The following is a 15,701-nucleotide window of genomic DNA, read 5'->3' on the forward strand; positions in this document are numbered from 1 at the left end:
TGGCACATGCATTATCTCTTAATGTATCAAACAGTGTTGGTGGTTCGAATAGAGCACTGATACTTGTGGCAAATGAATATCATCACTGGTCCCAGAGAATGGAAAGATATTTAAGGAGACTTCGAAGAGACGTATGGAGATCTGTTGAAGAAGGGCCTCACGTTCCTATTCTTACTCCAGTACAAACCGATGGAGCCACAGCCAGACTAGGAGGAGGTCAACCAGCGTTGAATCGTCTCACCAAAGATGATCTAGAGTAAATGGAAAATGACGCTATTGCCTTTTCTGAGATTTCGTGTGGAGTTGCACCTGACAACTTCGACATAATCATAAATTGCAAGTCTGCAAAGGAGATCTGGGATGTACTGAAAAACCTGTATGAAGGAACTGAACAGGCTCAAGACAAAAAGCTTACTACTGCACTCAATGAGTTTAATAACTTTAAAGCTTGTGCGGGTGAAAGTTTGGAAGATTCCTTTAAAAGATTTAATCTGATAGTCACTAAGCTATCCAATGTTTGCACTGTCCGAAGCAACCATGAAATAAATCTTCAGTTTCTTAACGATTTAGGAAGACACTGGACGAATGCCAAAATGATTGTTCAATGGGATAGAAAAATTCATTCCCTGTCTCTCTATAAGCTCTATGGTGAACTGCAAGCCTAAGAGTCTAGCATACTTAAAGACTGTGCAGACCTCGGTGCTCCTCTAGCCCTCGTAGCACAATCTCCTCACTCCCAATCATACTCCGCAACATATGGCAACCCTCCGCAGTCATATGAAGCAGACTCAGAGTATGACGACGAAGAAGAATTTCAGAATGCAATGGCTCTTGTCAGCCAACAATTCAACTGACTACCACCTTCTTCGTTCCGAAAGAATCAGCAGTATAACAAACCACGCTTCAACCGAAATCTTAACCCTCTAAACAATCACTCTCGTTTCACTAAAAACACTCACCCACCACCGCAGTCACAAAATACTCAACCCAAGGAGGCACCGAAGCCCATCCAAACCATTGACTCTGGTACTCCCTCAGAAGACAAAGGTGATGTTGTGATATGTCATAAGTGCAACAAAGAGAATCATTTTGCCAAAGACTGCAAGGCAAATGTAGTGAAAGATAAAGCATCCTATCTCAGAATGGCTCAGGAAATGGAGGAAAAAGAAAAAGCAAGGGCATATGTTGCTCAAGTAAAAAGAGATCATCAAGTTTGGTCCTCTGGGGATGAAGATGAGGAAATCAGCAACGTTAAAGAAAAGGGGAAGATCTGTATGATTGCAACTGCTGATGAGGATGATTATGCAAAGATAGAGAAGAATTACTGCTATATGGCGAAAGATGGGACACTCAGCATTGTCGAACAGGTAAAACTTATGATTCAAACTTTAAATTATAACATGCATGATTGTCAGCCCTTCATAAACAACCTTAATGACACATGTGTTGTCGTCCTTATAGACTATAACAAAGCATTAGATGAGAAGAATACTGTGTCCCAAGAGATGTTTCACGTAAGAGGACGACTGGACAACAAAAGACTCAAAATGGCTATGTTAGAAAAGGAATTAATGTTAGAGAAAGATGCAAGAATGTTGAGTGAAACACAGCTAGACATAGCTTTGAATCAAAGAGATTTACCTCAGAGTGAAATTGTACGCTTAAATCTTTTAATAGAAAAACTGTTTAATGAAAGTGAAGCCGTCGAGAATCTTGTTAACAATGGGACTACTGATAATGCTTACAATTGGGGTTGGTCCAATGGGTACCCTACCGCAACAGACTCATCACCCCGATTCAATAAGGACCGTCCATACGTCCCTCCGGATCATAACTTTATGTTTTCGGTCAATGACAAAAGATTTTTCGAAGATATCAAAGTTCACTATGGTAGACTTCATGATCTGAGTAACAATTATGTTATCGAAGAAATTCTTCACGAATTCTCTAATCCTATAGATAGCACCACTCTTCCTAGTTCTCATACTTCATCAATTGCTGATGAGGAAATTGTCATGGAAGATTTTGAAGTCTCAATAGACTTCCCATCTCTACCGTCAGACCGTAGTATCCCTCACTGCAGTCATGAACCACGGTCTGTCCATCTACCTTCCATCAATTGTCCCACCAATGTATCCACTCAGACTTATTATGCGGTTGTTCAAGGATCAGAACCGCAGACCTTAGTCAAAAGTACTGTGACCACCCAATCAATTCATCATGAATTACCAATCGAGAATTTTGAAGTTGGTCAATGCTCCCTGAATACTGAACTCTCCATTTCGGATGAATCAAGTCCTCGTTTTTCAAAATTACTAAATGTTTCAAGGAAATCGCAACTCAATATCACAGACTGTGGTTCTCCTAAAACCGAGGCAAAAAAGGCTTTCAAAGAAGAAATTCGATCCCGTGGCAAAAAGCGGGAAAATCTTTCAAAACAAAAGCAACTTGTCAAAATTCCCAAGTCTAGAAGTCCAGAAAAACTTGTTTTCTCAAATTATCTGTCCAAAAACTCTGCAGTCAAGAAAACAAAGAAAAGGAAATGTACAGTTCCTAAATCTATTCAAAACTCATCTGACTCAACCCAAAAGAAAGTAAAGTCTTTTTGAAGCAATGGTTTTCAAATCTATTCCTCAGATGATCCAAAATGGAAGAGTATTTTTCCAACTCCAGCACTTTTAAAGTCACATCAAAGTTTTAAGAAATCACTTCACAAAAGGTCTACACGTGCTTTTACACATACAAAATCTGCTTTTTCAAATCCTACTGTCAGACCTCACAACCCTCGGACTGAACACAAGCATACTCCCTTACCAAGACCTCTGATTAAACAAAATGTCAAGACAAATGACAAAAGTTCAGTTTGCAAATGTCAATGTCAAAATATTTCTTCTCATGTCAAATCACTTTCTTTTCAAAAACCTCGTAACTTTTCTCAATCTCACAAAACTCCAAAAAATCTCAAGCACCCAAGACTAGGTCTAAAAGTTGACACAAAATATGTCCTTTCTGATGAGTTTTGGTCATAAGACATCCTATGTGCTCATACAAACCCTAATGCTTGGATCTAGGTTTCTCTATTGTACATGCAAGTTATCCAAGACTATAAACCCTAATTCTAGCATATGGAAATCGATATTAACATATAATTAGGTTTAAGATGTTACCTTGATTGTTATGTAGTAATAACAATCCTAATTCCTCCTTGAATTGACTTTGGAAGGCTTAGAGTCACAAGTGTCACTCCTCTAATGGTTCACAAACACCATAAGTAAGAGGATGAAGAGGAGAGAGGTTAGAGGCTGCCCAAAAACGTGTGAAACCCTAGAAGATTGCTTAGCCACGTTTTTGGTCCTTAAGGGATCTATATGTAGTGAGGCAATTAGGGTTATCTAACATGGAAACCCTAATTTAGTTGCTTAAGCCCTAAGCAACCCATGGAGCTCTTTCCTTAAGGCCTTGGACGATTTCATATGGGCTTCCCCCATAGAATTCGTCCACCTTATAATAAAAGACAATCCATGGCCTAAATTGCAATTATCTTATAATTACAATTCCAGTCCCTTAAGTTTAATTAATCTCTTTTAGTCACAAAACTAATTACCAAATAATTATTGACTAATATTAATTAAACAATATGATTTCTCCTTTAATCTATTATTCTCATAATATATTAATAAATCATATTTAATCCTTTCTCTCCATAATTCATCCTATCAAGTTGCTTTGGTGAAGGCAACCCAAAAGGACCATGCACCATCGGGTCAAGTACATACCAAAATAGTTATGGACTTAGACACTAATCCCACACTTGCAACCTCGTATCATGCATCAATTAAGAAATCATATGTAGCCCCGAGCTCCAAACTCATTTGGGTGCCTAAATTGACCGTTTAATTCTCATGCTTTATGTAAGGAAGACCAAGAAGAAGAATGGTTAATCGACAATGCCTGCTCCTTGCACATGACCGAAAGGTTAGAGTACCTTCGGGATTTCAGGCCAATTTGTAATGGGGGTAACGTCGCATTCGGCAACAACACGAATGGGATCATCCAAGGTTATGGTGTTCTTACTACTGGAATTTTTTCTATACAAAAGGTCGCTTATGTGGAAGGTCTTAAACACAATCTCATCAGTGTTGGGCAACTATGTAAGGCAGGCCATCGGGTTGAATTTGATAACCAATTCTGCTACATAATGACAAGCGATAGGAGCACTTGCCTGATCAAATGCATATTTGAAGGTACTATGTATCCTCTGGATGTCTCTCTGATCATCGGGAAACCACAACTATGTTTCCTATCAAAAGCCAATATCTAAAGTTAGCTCACTCTGGCACCACAAGCTCACTCATCTCAACTTCCGGTATATCAACAACCTGGTCACAGGGGAACTTGTTTGAGGTCTCCATATTCTTAAGTATCACAATGACACTCTCTGCCCTGCATGTGAGTATGGCAAACAATCCAAAGGAAGTCATCCTATAGTGATCGACTCCTCAATCTCAGAACCACTGGACCTTCTCCATATTGATTTCTGCGGTCCATCCACCGTAGCCAGTCTTCACCACAAGAATTACATACTGGTTATAGTTGATGACTTCACATGTTTCACATGGGTCTTCTTTCTTAGACTCGAGTTAGAAACACCACAGGCACTTATCAATTTAATCAAGGAAATAGAACTTCAAATCAAACTACCCGTGCGTCGCATCCGCAGTGATAATGGAACCAAGTTCACTAATCATCATCTAAATAGTTTCTTGGTGTCCAAGGGCACAAGTCACAATTTCTCAACTCCATACACCCCACAGCAGAATGGAGTAGTAGAGCAAAGGAACCACAATCTGGTAGAAGCAGCCAGATCTATGCTCAATTTTACCAACCTTCCTCTCTACTTCTGGGCCGAAGCAGTGGCCACAACATGCTTTATGCAGAACCGAAGCATCATGTGTAAACGTCTCAACAAAACACCATATGAGGGCCTCAACAATAGAAAGCCTAATGTTCGATTCTTTCACATATTTGGATGCAGATGTTTTGTGATCAACATCAAGGATCATCTCAACACGTTTGCACCAAAATCTGATGAAGGCATCTTCCTTGGATACTCAACAAACAAGGTAGCCTATAGGGTTCTCATAAGATGTACGAGACTAATAGTCGAAAGCTGTGATGTAAAGTTCGATGATTATTATGTCCGCAACACTGCTCCCTCCACCGAGACTAAAGCAATTCTTGAATGTGATATTCCTGACTCTTCGGGTCCATTAAACATAGTTGAAGTTAACTATGATGATCTCTTCGACCCAATAGAGACTGCTAAACTATCTGAGGTTCTTATGTCTCTTAAAGCCTAAATGCAACATGCCGAAGTATCTGGGCCTACGGTATCCGATGATGTGTCACTATATACTTCCACCTTGCCGGTTGAGGGGGAAAACTCAACTCTAGATCATACGAAAACCATCGAGGTTCCAGTACTAGAAGAAGCAACTCCAATCCCTCTTCGCAGAGCATTTCAACTATCAAACGTTTCTTCAGACTCAGATGATGAAAACATAGAGAATTAAGACACCAGAACTGACCCAAGAATTCTCACAATTCCAACAATCTAGGGGGAACTTTCTCACGCTCAAGAGGATCTCCCATCAGCAATCCAGGGGGAACCTCTTCCAATTGCTCAAGAAAATGCTAAGCTCACTCCAACCGTCCAAGATGATTCCACAGGATGTTCTCAAATCCAGGGGGAACTGCCGTCTCCAATCGCAGAGTCTTCCGATATTGAAGATATTCCCTCTACTGCAGCTGCTGATCATCTGCAACCCCGTCTACACGTATGGACGAAGGACCACCCACCGGGTCAAATCATCGGCAATCCATCCGCAGGTATGCAGACTCGATCTTCCAAGGATTTATCCGATCACTGTCACTACGCAACATTTATGTCCTCGACCGATCCCCAAACAATCAATGAAGCATTACTAGAATCAGACTAGATATCCGCAATGCAAGAAGAACTAGATGAATTCAAAAGAAACAAAGTGTGACAACTCGTTCCGAAGACGCAAGGTCACACTATTGTTGGCACTAGATGGGTGTACAAGAATAAGTTGGATGAATCTGGTGCGGTCGTCAGAAACAAGGCAAAGCTAGTTGCCAAGGGATATAGTCAGCTTGAAGGTATTTACTATGATGAAACGTATGCTCCGGTGGCACGAATGGAAGCCATTCAAATCTTCTTAGCATACACAACTCACAAGAACATTAAAGTACATCAAATGGATGTGAAAAGTGCTTTTCTCAACGGTGAATTAAAAGAGGAAGTTTATCTTCAGCAACCTCCGGGCTTCGAAAGTCTTGAATTTCCTGATCACTGTTACAAACTTAAAGAAGCAGTCTATGGTCTGAAGCAAGCTCCAAGAGCATGGTACGAGACTCTCTCAGAATTTCTTGTCTCATCAGGGGTACAAAAGAGGAGTGATTGATCCCACTTTATTTAGAAAAGAAAACGGTAATCACCTTATGCTAGTACAAATATATGTGGATGATATCATCTTCGGATCCACAGATCACGGAATGGTGGATGAATTTGCAAAGCTCATGACTAGTAAATTTCAAATGAGCATGAATATAGAGATTAATTTCTTTTTGGGTCTTCAAATCAAACACATTTCGCAAGGAATATTCATTCATCAAGAAAAATACACCTCTGAACTGCTAAAGAAATACTCAATGGACAACTGTTCCTCAGCAAAGGTCCCAATGGCCTTCGGACATAAAATCTCCGCTGATCCTATTGGTGAATCCATAGATCACAAAACTTATGGAGGAATAATTGGTTCATTGATGTACCTTACTGCAAGCCGATCATATATTGTCTTTGCAACAGGTGTATGTGCAAGATACCAGGTTGATCCAAAAATGTCACACATGACCGCAGCCAAGCAGATTCTAAGATACTTAAAGGGCAGCAAGACTCTTGGTTTATGGTACCCCGCAGGAAATGACTTCAGTCGACAAGCATTCACCAATGCGGATCATGTCGGATGCAGACTAGATCGAAAAAGCACCTCCAGTGGATGTCAATTTCTGGGTGGAAGACTCGTCAGCTGGTCATGAAGAAAACAAAGTTGTGTATCATTATCTACCGTAGAAGCTGAATATGTGGCCGCAGCTAGCTGTTGTTCACAAGTCTTGTGGATAAAATCACAACTTATGGACTATGGATACAGAATGCTGAGGATACCAATTTATTGGGACTCTAAGAGTGCTATAGCGATTTCTCACAATCCTATTCATCACTCTAAGACAAAGCATATTGAGCTACATTATCACTTCATCAAAGACCACATTCTGAAAGGTAATATTGAACTAATTTTTGTCAATACTCATGAAGAGATTGCTGATGTATTCACAAAGGCACTTGACTCTACAAATTCAACAGTTTCTTACAAATGTTAGGAATGATGAATCCGGACCCACAATTCTTTTCGAATTGATAGGTACCGCAGACCACCCTTGGTCTCTGTTGATGTCCTAATTGAACTTATTTATGATAATAGTTTTGGTGTATCCTATGTACCGCAATATATTCTATGTACCGCAATATCTCTCTTACACCGCAACTATATATCATATCTATCTTTCAATGGTCCTTATTGATTGTTGTTACTAATTTTTTGTTCAAGTGTTCTCCTCAGCTCTTCTACTGCAGTCATCTAACCATCCATCCACAATGATAAAAGATCCATCCGCAATGAAGTCTCAATTTCTCAACTACTTCATAAATTCTTGAAACGTTGTGTGCTATTTAATGATCCTTCATTAAATAAGAAAAACATTCTTGGTATAGCATATCATCGTTTCAATTATGCTTTTTACATAAACCTTGTGTCAGACCTATTTTAGGTATGATGACAAAAAGAACAGTTTTCTATAAAAATCTCTTTTTAAGAAATCTTTTTCATTAAAATGTCTCTTCCTATTACCCCAAAATGTCAAATCCGTTACATCTTCCTCCTTTACACAACGGATTAACCCCCTCACCACACGTTCTTCAGACGTGATGTATGCAACCGCTTTTGGAAAATTCAAAAATAAAAAATAAATCTTTTAATATAATCATTTGTGGTTGGGATTGCATCCATATAAAAAAACCCATACGTTTTATTTCACCCGACTCTAATTAGGGTAAAATCAATTAAGTTTTAATTCCGCTACTATAAAACCCTCTTTTTCTTCCCAAGAAAGGTTTACGCTTTCTGAAAACTCTCAAGACGAACTTCATCTCCTTCATCTTCTTGCACTCTGTTTTCCTGCAAGTTCTTCAAACTTTTTAAAAATGGTGAAATCAGGTATCTCCAAGAAACACTCCAAAACATCTGTCTCTGCTCACCCAACTGGTTCAGACTCTCCCTCAAGAAACCAAATGCCTACGGTTGCCTCAAGCAATTTTAGGGTAGTGTTCAATGTGCATTCTTCTTACAATGATCCAATCAAGTTGATGATCAAGTTCTTGTCAAATCATCCATTGTTCGGTCCTTTTGACGCCTTCACCGACGTAGTTCCACTTTCAACACTCTACAAATGTGCCTTCTTTGCATATCGCCCTCTCAACAACCTTCAAGAGGTGCATCTGAATTTGGTGAATGATTCCTTGGTTATTCTGACCAAAGAGAAGTTTCTCAACGCCATTAATCTGTTAGTTCATCCTTCAACAAAGTTCTTCACTCCAAGAACAACCGATATTTTGTCTGCACTTTACCAGATGGGATACCAAAAGAAGCTCAAAGGCGTAGGCAAATTCAAGAAGAATCAGTTGCCTGCGGTATGGCAGTTTGTTTGCCACTTTGTAATCCAAAGTCTTTCTGGTAGGACCGGAGGCACTGATAACATGGGCCTCAAGCTATTAGAGTTAGTGTGAAGCATCTTCACTGGCCACGATGTCAACTACGGTCAGATTCTGTGGGATGACTTCCTGCAGTACATTCCCAAGGAAAGTGCAAGAGAAAGCCCTGCCGAACTCACTTTTGCAAGATTCTAGTCTCTATGCATCTCCGATCTTCATGCTGATGCGGGATTGAGCATGAGCAACGATGTCAACCTCTTCATCACTAGAGATCTTAAAAGGTACAGCCCTTCTAAAGATTAATCTCTTTTTGGACCTATTAGACGACTACCAGCCCACATACTTTTTGCACTTGGACTTGAAACCAATGATGTCACAGATCACTTAGAGGCTAAGGAAGGTATTGACCCATACCTTCCTACCCCGCCTCTACCTAGTCAGAACATACAAATCTCAACTGCACCCATCAATCCTAATAGTACCGCAGCCCCATCCTCTACTACCCTATCCAACTTGTCTTTATCACAAAGGGTCAAGAAGGTTGCCTTAGCCAACCAAGGCCCCCGCAACATCTCCAAGAAACATGGAATCCCAAAGAAGAAGGATACTCCCAAGAACACTGAACCATCCAAGAAAAGGAAACTCAAACCAATTGTGCCTTCAAATGACGACTCAGATGATTCTGATGATAATACACAACCCATTGCAATCCTCAAGAAAAGAAAAACCAAACCCACAGACCAAATGTGTGACCGAACAGATGCCGCAACCTCTCAAAAGGCTCCGGTAGTCCTTGGGGTGGTCGCAAACCCATTCAACACAACCATCGAATTCCTCTCAGACACAGAAATTATGTCTGTTTCACCTACTTGTGGAGACTCACCCCCAACTCACTCCCAAGAGGATGGCACTGGTTCTCGCCCTAAGGTCTCTAGGGCTTCCCGTCTACATTTCTTTTCACCTGAGGAGTTGAACTCCATCCTTTTGTCTATAACCCATACACTTCAAACACCTTCCCAACCACATGGCAGTTCTTCCCCCCTTTCCAGAACTGATCCGTGGCCAGACTTGACCATGAGTCAAGGAGACCAAGGAAGCTCAGGAAATCCTATTCCGCTTCTATCTTTTCCAGGTGGTTTAGGCACGTTGAGCACAATTGTGCAAGGATCTGTGGACCCGAGGGACCTCAGTGCTTTATCAAGGAATTGACGGTATTGATCTTAATGATTCATGGAGTAAATACAAGCCAAACAATGAAGCTGAAGCAAATAAATATGTCGCTTTCCGTAGGGACTTTCAAGCAAGAAAATATAGACAGACCAAGCAGCTTCAACAAAAACAACAAGAGATTCACTCAGTGGCGAAGTATTGGGCAGACGCCTTTAACAACGCTCACACCGTAGACAAAATTCTGAAAATACAGGAGTTGATGTCCCCAATGGCTGAGACAGTCCACAACTTTCAGACCACTCCTGGTGGTGAAGGTCAATCAAAACCCCCTCCAACTCCAAGTGTTAGAGATTCTCAAGAAGATGGGACCGTAATCGAAGTTAGCTCCACACAAACATTCAAGCTCGATTACTTTGATATCAATGAGGTAAATCAACCTGCTCCCTCTAATGATAATTTAATGATTTTTGATGAAGAAGAAGCGCCGAGTGGTTCTCAACACTCAACCTCCAAGCCTAAAGAGAAAAAGAAGATAAAGAAGAACGATGTATCAAGGAAAGAATTTATGAATCTACAAGCAAAAGTAGATCAGATTCTTGCTGCGGTCAAGCCCACACAACCACAACCTAAAGATATTCCAGGACCACAGTCTCTCATTGAAAGAATAGAACGACTAGAAACTCGTGAAAGACTGGCTGCTGAGCGAATCTCTCTGAAAGTTGAAATGGGAATTCGTTCTTTGGATACAAGTCGTAAGGATGACCATAAACAGTTTATGGCTACTGCGGAGCACCTCATCTCTGAGGTATCCACAATCAAGGAAGACCTTCAAACATCCATTGTGGATCAGTCAATTCACTCGAAGAAGCTGATAGATGAAACTCATACTGCCTATGAGTCCACCATCTCGGTCCTACAATCTACAATCAACAGTCTTCGACGCTCTCTATCTTCAAATTTTCATGGTCCTAAGATCCTTCAACTCACCAAGGAGATTCATCGACTACTTTTCAACACCACTATTCCAAACAATCAACAACTGGATGATGCTCTTAAAGCACAATTCGACAATTTGTGTGCTAAAGTCGATGGTCTTAAGCAATGTCTTGAGGAATCACTGACTCTGCATTCCTCAAGAGGGGGAAGTGATGAAGACCATCATTCACACCGTATCTCTCATCAACATAGAAGCTCCCCTGTCATTAATGAAAGAACTCCTTCACCGCAAACATCTCTTCATAAGAATCCAAGCCATCATACACCCCCACAACATCAGACTCCACCGCAACATCAGTCACCACTACAACAGGAAGAATCTTATCCTAAGAGACCGGAGACTCATCCCCACTTTAAAGATTTAGAATCCAATATGTCATCCGAACACTCAAATGACTCTTCCACAACAAAACAAAAGAAAGCAGACTGAAAAGCAGCCAAGTTTACTGAGCTAATCTGGAGAGAAAACGGATTCGACATCACCATAGATGAATCCTTAGTCAATTCATGGATCAATCCTCACCGCATATTGTTGGATGATGACTACAAACCCTACCTTACCTTTTTTGAACCCCCATCTAACGGTTACTGGGATGTTCCAATATCCCCCAATGCAAAATACTTCACTGTATTTGAGCAATTTGACCACAGCTTACCGGATCACAAGAGACTGCACATGGAATTCGAAAGACTTAATCGATTACATGCTAAACATGCCTCCTCAATAGAGAAAATTTGGTCAAATGATAGACCATCCGCAGTCAAGAACTTTAAACCCCGAAAATTCATGAAAGCTGACTTCATCCAGTATACTCTTACAAGAAGGAATCAGGACTACGTTCGCACCCAAGCTGATTTCCCATGTATGAATCCAGGAGAAGTCTTCCTGATAGCAAAGGTGTTCCAAAACAAAGCAAAAAAGTATCCAAAGATGAAGATAGCGTTTAAAAGGGCGAGCACATTCCAAAGGAAAACTGTCTGTGACTTCGCAAAGATTGATGCAGACATTCATCCTGCCCTTGCCAAAATGTTCGATCTACCACCACTAGACCCCGTACCGATGTTGACTGAAGGTTTTCAAGAGAGATCTTTGGTTGCAACAAACTTCCCAGATCCTGGAGTCATTTTCAAAAGGAAACTCAATGAAACCAAATATTTTATTCCTATGAATGCCATGAATCGTCTCACAAGGAAGCAAATTGAAGTTTGTCGAACCGCAATTCAAAAGTCCAAACACACAACTGCCAAAGTCAGGTTCGAAATTTTAAAGAGAATTACCTGGTTAGAGAATATAAGAAAGTTTTGGTGGATTCTAATCAAGTTCCTAAAACTTGATAACTGAAGAAAAGTTGAAGAGGTCACTTAGGGGGAAATTGTTGAATCATGAAAGTGACCCTCTTAAACTTGACCTACCGCAGCCTTCCAAGATCCGCAGTCAAGTCAGCTCAGCAACCGTATCCGAAGTCATCGTCATCCGCAGTTCAATATCTACCTTTCTTAGTTTAGCTCTGTATCAACTTTTCTTAGAATACTCTCTTTTGTCCAGTATGTCTTGCATGGCTACGTTTAGATAGTTGAACAAGTGTAATCTTTGAGCCTCTATATATTGGACTCAATGTTTCTTATTTCAAATACAATATCAGATAACACTTCGCATCTTGAATCTTATATCTAGTGTTATTTCTCTCATCTCCCTCTTACTAGTAAAGTTCACTATATTATATCTAAATACCACCTCTCTTCGGAGCAAGTCATTCTTGACTTAATCACAAAGCTTGATATCACTTACTAACTCGGTCTGAATGCATTCTTTGTTAATAATCAACTTATGTGTATATTTGATATAACACCTGCTGTCATTTATATTTCCTTACATTTCCGCACCTAACTCTCTAACTATCTAACTCTAACTTATTATTATTGTTGAGCTTTTAGATCCATTGAGATAAACTATTCCGCAACTATACTTGTTCTAATGTTTGTTCAAGTGTGTCTCAAGTTTTTCTCTCAACAAAAGCTTTTGCACATTTTGTTAATCCATGAGCATGATCTATACTTCTCGACCAAAAATGAATCGAGAGAAAAAGAAAGAATCAAAATTGATAGATATATTTCCCGAAATAAACGAAAAGAAACAAAAGATAAAACATAAATCATGGATCAACTGAGCCCTCCCATAAACTTTCTTAAAAATAAGAAAGAAGAACCCTATACAAATACCATGAAGTAAGGTTTGATCATATTCATGGAGATTCCATAAATATTCCATTCCAAAAATGGAAGAAATTAGGATTTTTTAGAGGTTTGATGCAATTACTAATTCATGATCAGACATGTACATAATGAAAACTTCAATCTCGATTCTACGAGAATTTTTATGTAAGTCTTTCATTTGTTTGTCTTCGATGGAAGTTTGATTTTCCCCGAATGTATCCTAATTTTTGGCCTAATTCTTTTTCTGATGATCGATTCAACCTCTGATCAAAAAGATATACAATGGGTTATATTTCATCTCTTCAACAAGTTTAGTAATGAGCATAATGTCACTTTTGTCCCAATGGAGAAAGGAACCTATTATTATCCAAACGAACAATTTAAATGACATCTTTAAGTTTCTTATTTTACTATGTTCAACTCTATGTATTATTTTATTCTATGTATTCTTTTAACCTTAGAGTACATTGAATATACATGCATATATGATTTATAGAGGGAATACAATAACCTTACTATTGGTGGTCTTATCATTTTCTTTGTTGCAATTTGTAACTGTAAAGCTTATTTTTTTTGCCCTCGGTTAATTCTTTGCTTGTTGGGCTTTTAATATACATTCGCTGTTTTAAAAAAAATATTATTGCGGTTAATTCTTTGCTTGTTGGGCTTTTAATATACATTCGCCTTTTCAAAAAAAATATTATTGCAGAAAATACGATGTCTAGGCTTAAATTCTTTTATAATATTAAATTGTATGAATCATTTTCTAAAAGAGACGTTTTAATCGGTAAGATATTAAAGTCGAAAATATAAATAAAGAAATGAATGTGTTGAGTAGGATCCTACTAGATTACATGTTGGAAAGCGGAATAATATAGAATGAGAGAAAAGTATGAAAAAGACAACTCAGTAGTTCGTAGTTATTCCCCAGAATAGAAATTCACAACAAGATCCTTACATACTAAACAGCTTGCCCCAAAAGCGCAGAGATAAACGCCGTTTTTCAGTACACCTCCATATTATAAGGTACTCTTCCTTCTTCCTCTTTCTCTTCTGCTTTAATCGTTTCAATCTGCTATTGTTTCATTTTTTTTCTTGCTTTTCGGGATTATTAGATTCATATTTTTGTTGTTTGATTCCCTATAAGCAACAATCACTGTTTATATTTTTTTTTTTTCAATTTTCATTTCGTTTCATGGATACGTGAAGTTGATTTGCAATTAGATTACAGTTTCGTTACTTTGTGACTAATACATTGAGTTTATGCGTTTTGGATCTTAAGAAGAAAACCTGGGATTTTAGGGCTGTAAACTTTAGTTGTCCTTGAAACAGGATTTCGACCTCTTCTATGATAAAAACATTGACGCTCTTGTGATTCACATTATCGTAATATAGGGGAAAACAAAACAAAACACATGTTACTAAGATAATTTTGAGATGAAATGAGACCTGCAAGAGAAAGCATGTAATGAAATGAATTAAACAATATTCATCACAATAACGTTCCACAATTTGACTTCATTATGGTACAAGTTATGTGAAATCATATATAAACAAATATTATTGGTAGAGATGATCACTTAGGATTTAAGCGTTCCAAATAGAGTTGTACAAGTCCGTTGTGTTTTAATTCTTTTACTTTAATGGAATGAAAAATTGAAATATATAACCCATATTTATTGTCATAATTTTTTTTCCTAATTTTTTTCACTATTTTATAAAAAGCTACAGGAAGATAGTTGGGCATTATATGGAGGAGGCTTTTTTAGAAGTTACCAGGGAATCTCTCATCGCACTTTCTTGTTGTGAACCTAAAAAGATTTCCGAGTCATCTCATCCTGAAAAACCAAATGGCCAACACAAAGTTGCGTCTGTCGTTGATGAACTCAGATTAAAATTGATATCCATTGCTTCCGAGCCCCCATCTATGGACTCCCCTCCGAATGAGTTTTAGGTTTAAAGTTATGAACATATATAACAATTATTATGATACAATTTTTTATTTGATGTTTAGTTACTAGTTTCATACATCTTAAGGCCCAAGGCCAATGGTCTATCATGTTTGATGATACTTGTGAATGTCCCAAAATGTACAATACTACAATTACTACAAAAATCAGTTATCCATTATCCTTCATTTTGCACGTTTGATCTTTGGGAGTCTTATTTATACTTTTCTTGTTATATTTGGCCACAAGACAGGCCTAAGTAGCATTTGAATGCGTTTGTTGCTATATTTGTTATGCAAACTTTTTTATGATATTTTTTATATTATTGTGACTATGAGAAGGGATTTTATCATTTTTATGTCTTTTATAGTTTGGAGATCAAGGGTAGACATGCACAAAGACCCGATCCGATCCGATCCGGTTTGATTATGTCACGCCCAATCCGATTCAGCATTTAATCCGAACCGGTTTCAAACCGGTTTTGACCGGATTTGACCGGTTTTCCGAGCCCCGCATCCGAT

The 15,701-nt window shown here is 38.7% G+C and overlaps 1 long non-coding RNA gene across 1 annotated transcript; it reads left to right on the forward strand.

Annotated features, from left to right (window-relative positions):
• Positions 1-14,082: 14,082 nt before the first annotated feature.
• Positions 14,083-15,375, forward strand: LOC111898312 (uncharacterized). Its single transcript, XR_002852553.3, has 2 exons — positions 14,083-14,257; positions 14,957-15,375. It is a non-coding gene; the product is annotated as an uncharacterized LOC111898312 (long non-coding RNA).
• Positions 15,376-15,701: the final 326 nt, after the last annotated feature.

Source organism: Lactuca sativa, chromosome 6 (assembly GCF_002870075.4).
Source record: "Lactuca sativa cultivar Salinas chromosome 6, Lsat_Salinas_v11, whole genome shotgun sequence".
NCBI classification, from domain to species: Eukaryota; Viridiplantae; Streptophyta; class Magnoliopsida; order Asterales; family Asteraceae; genus Lactuca; species Lactuca sativa.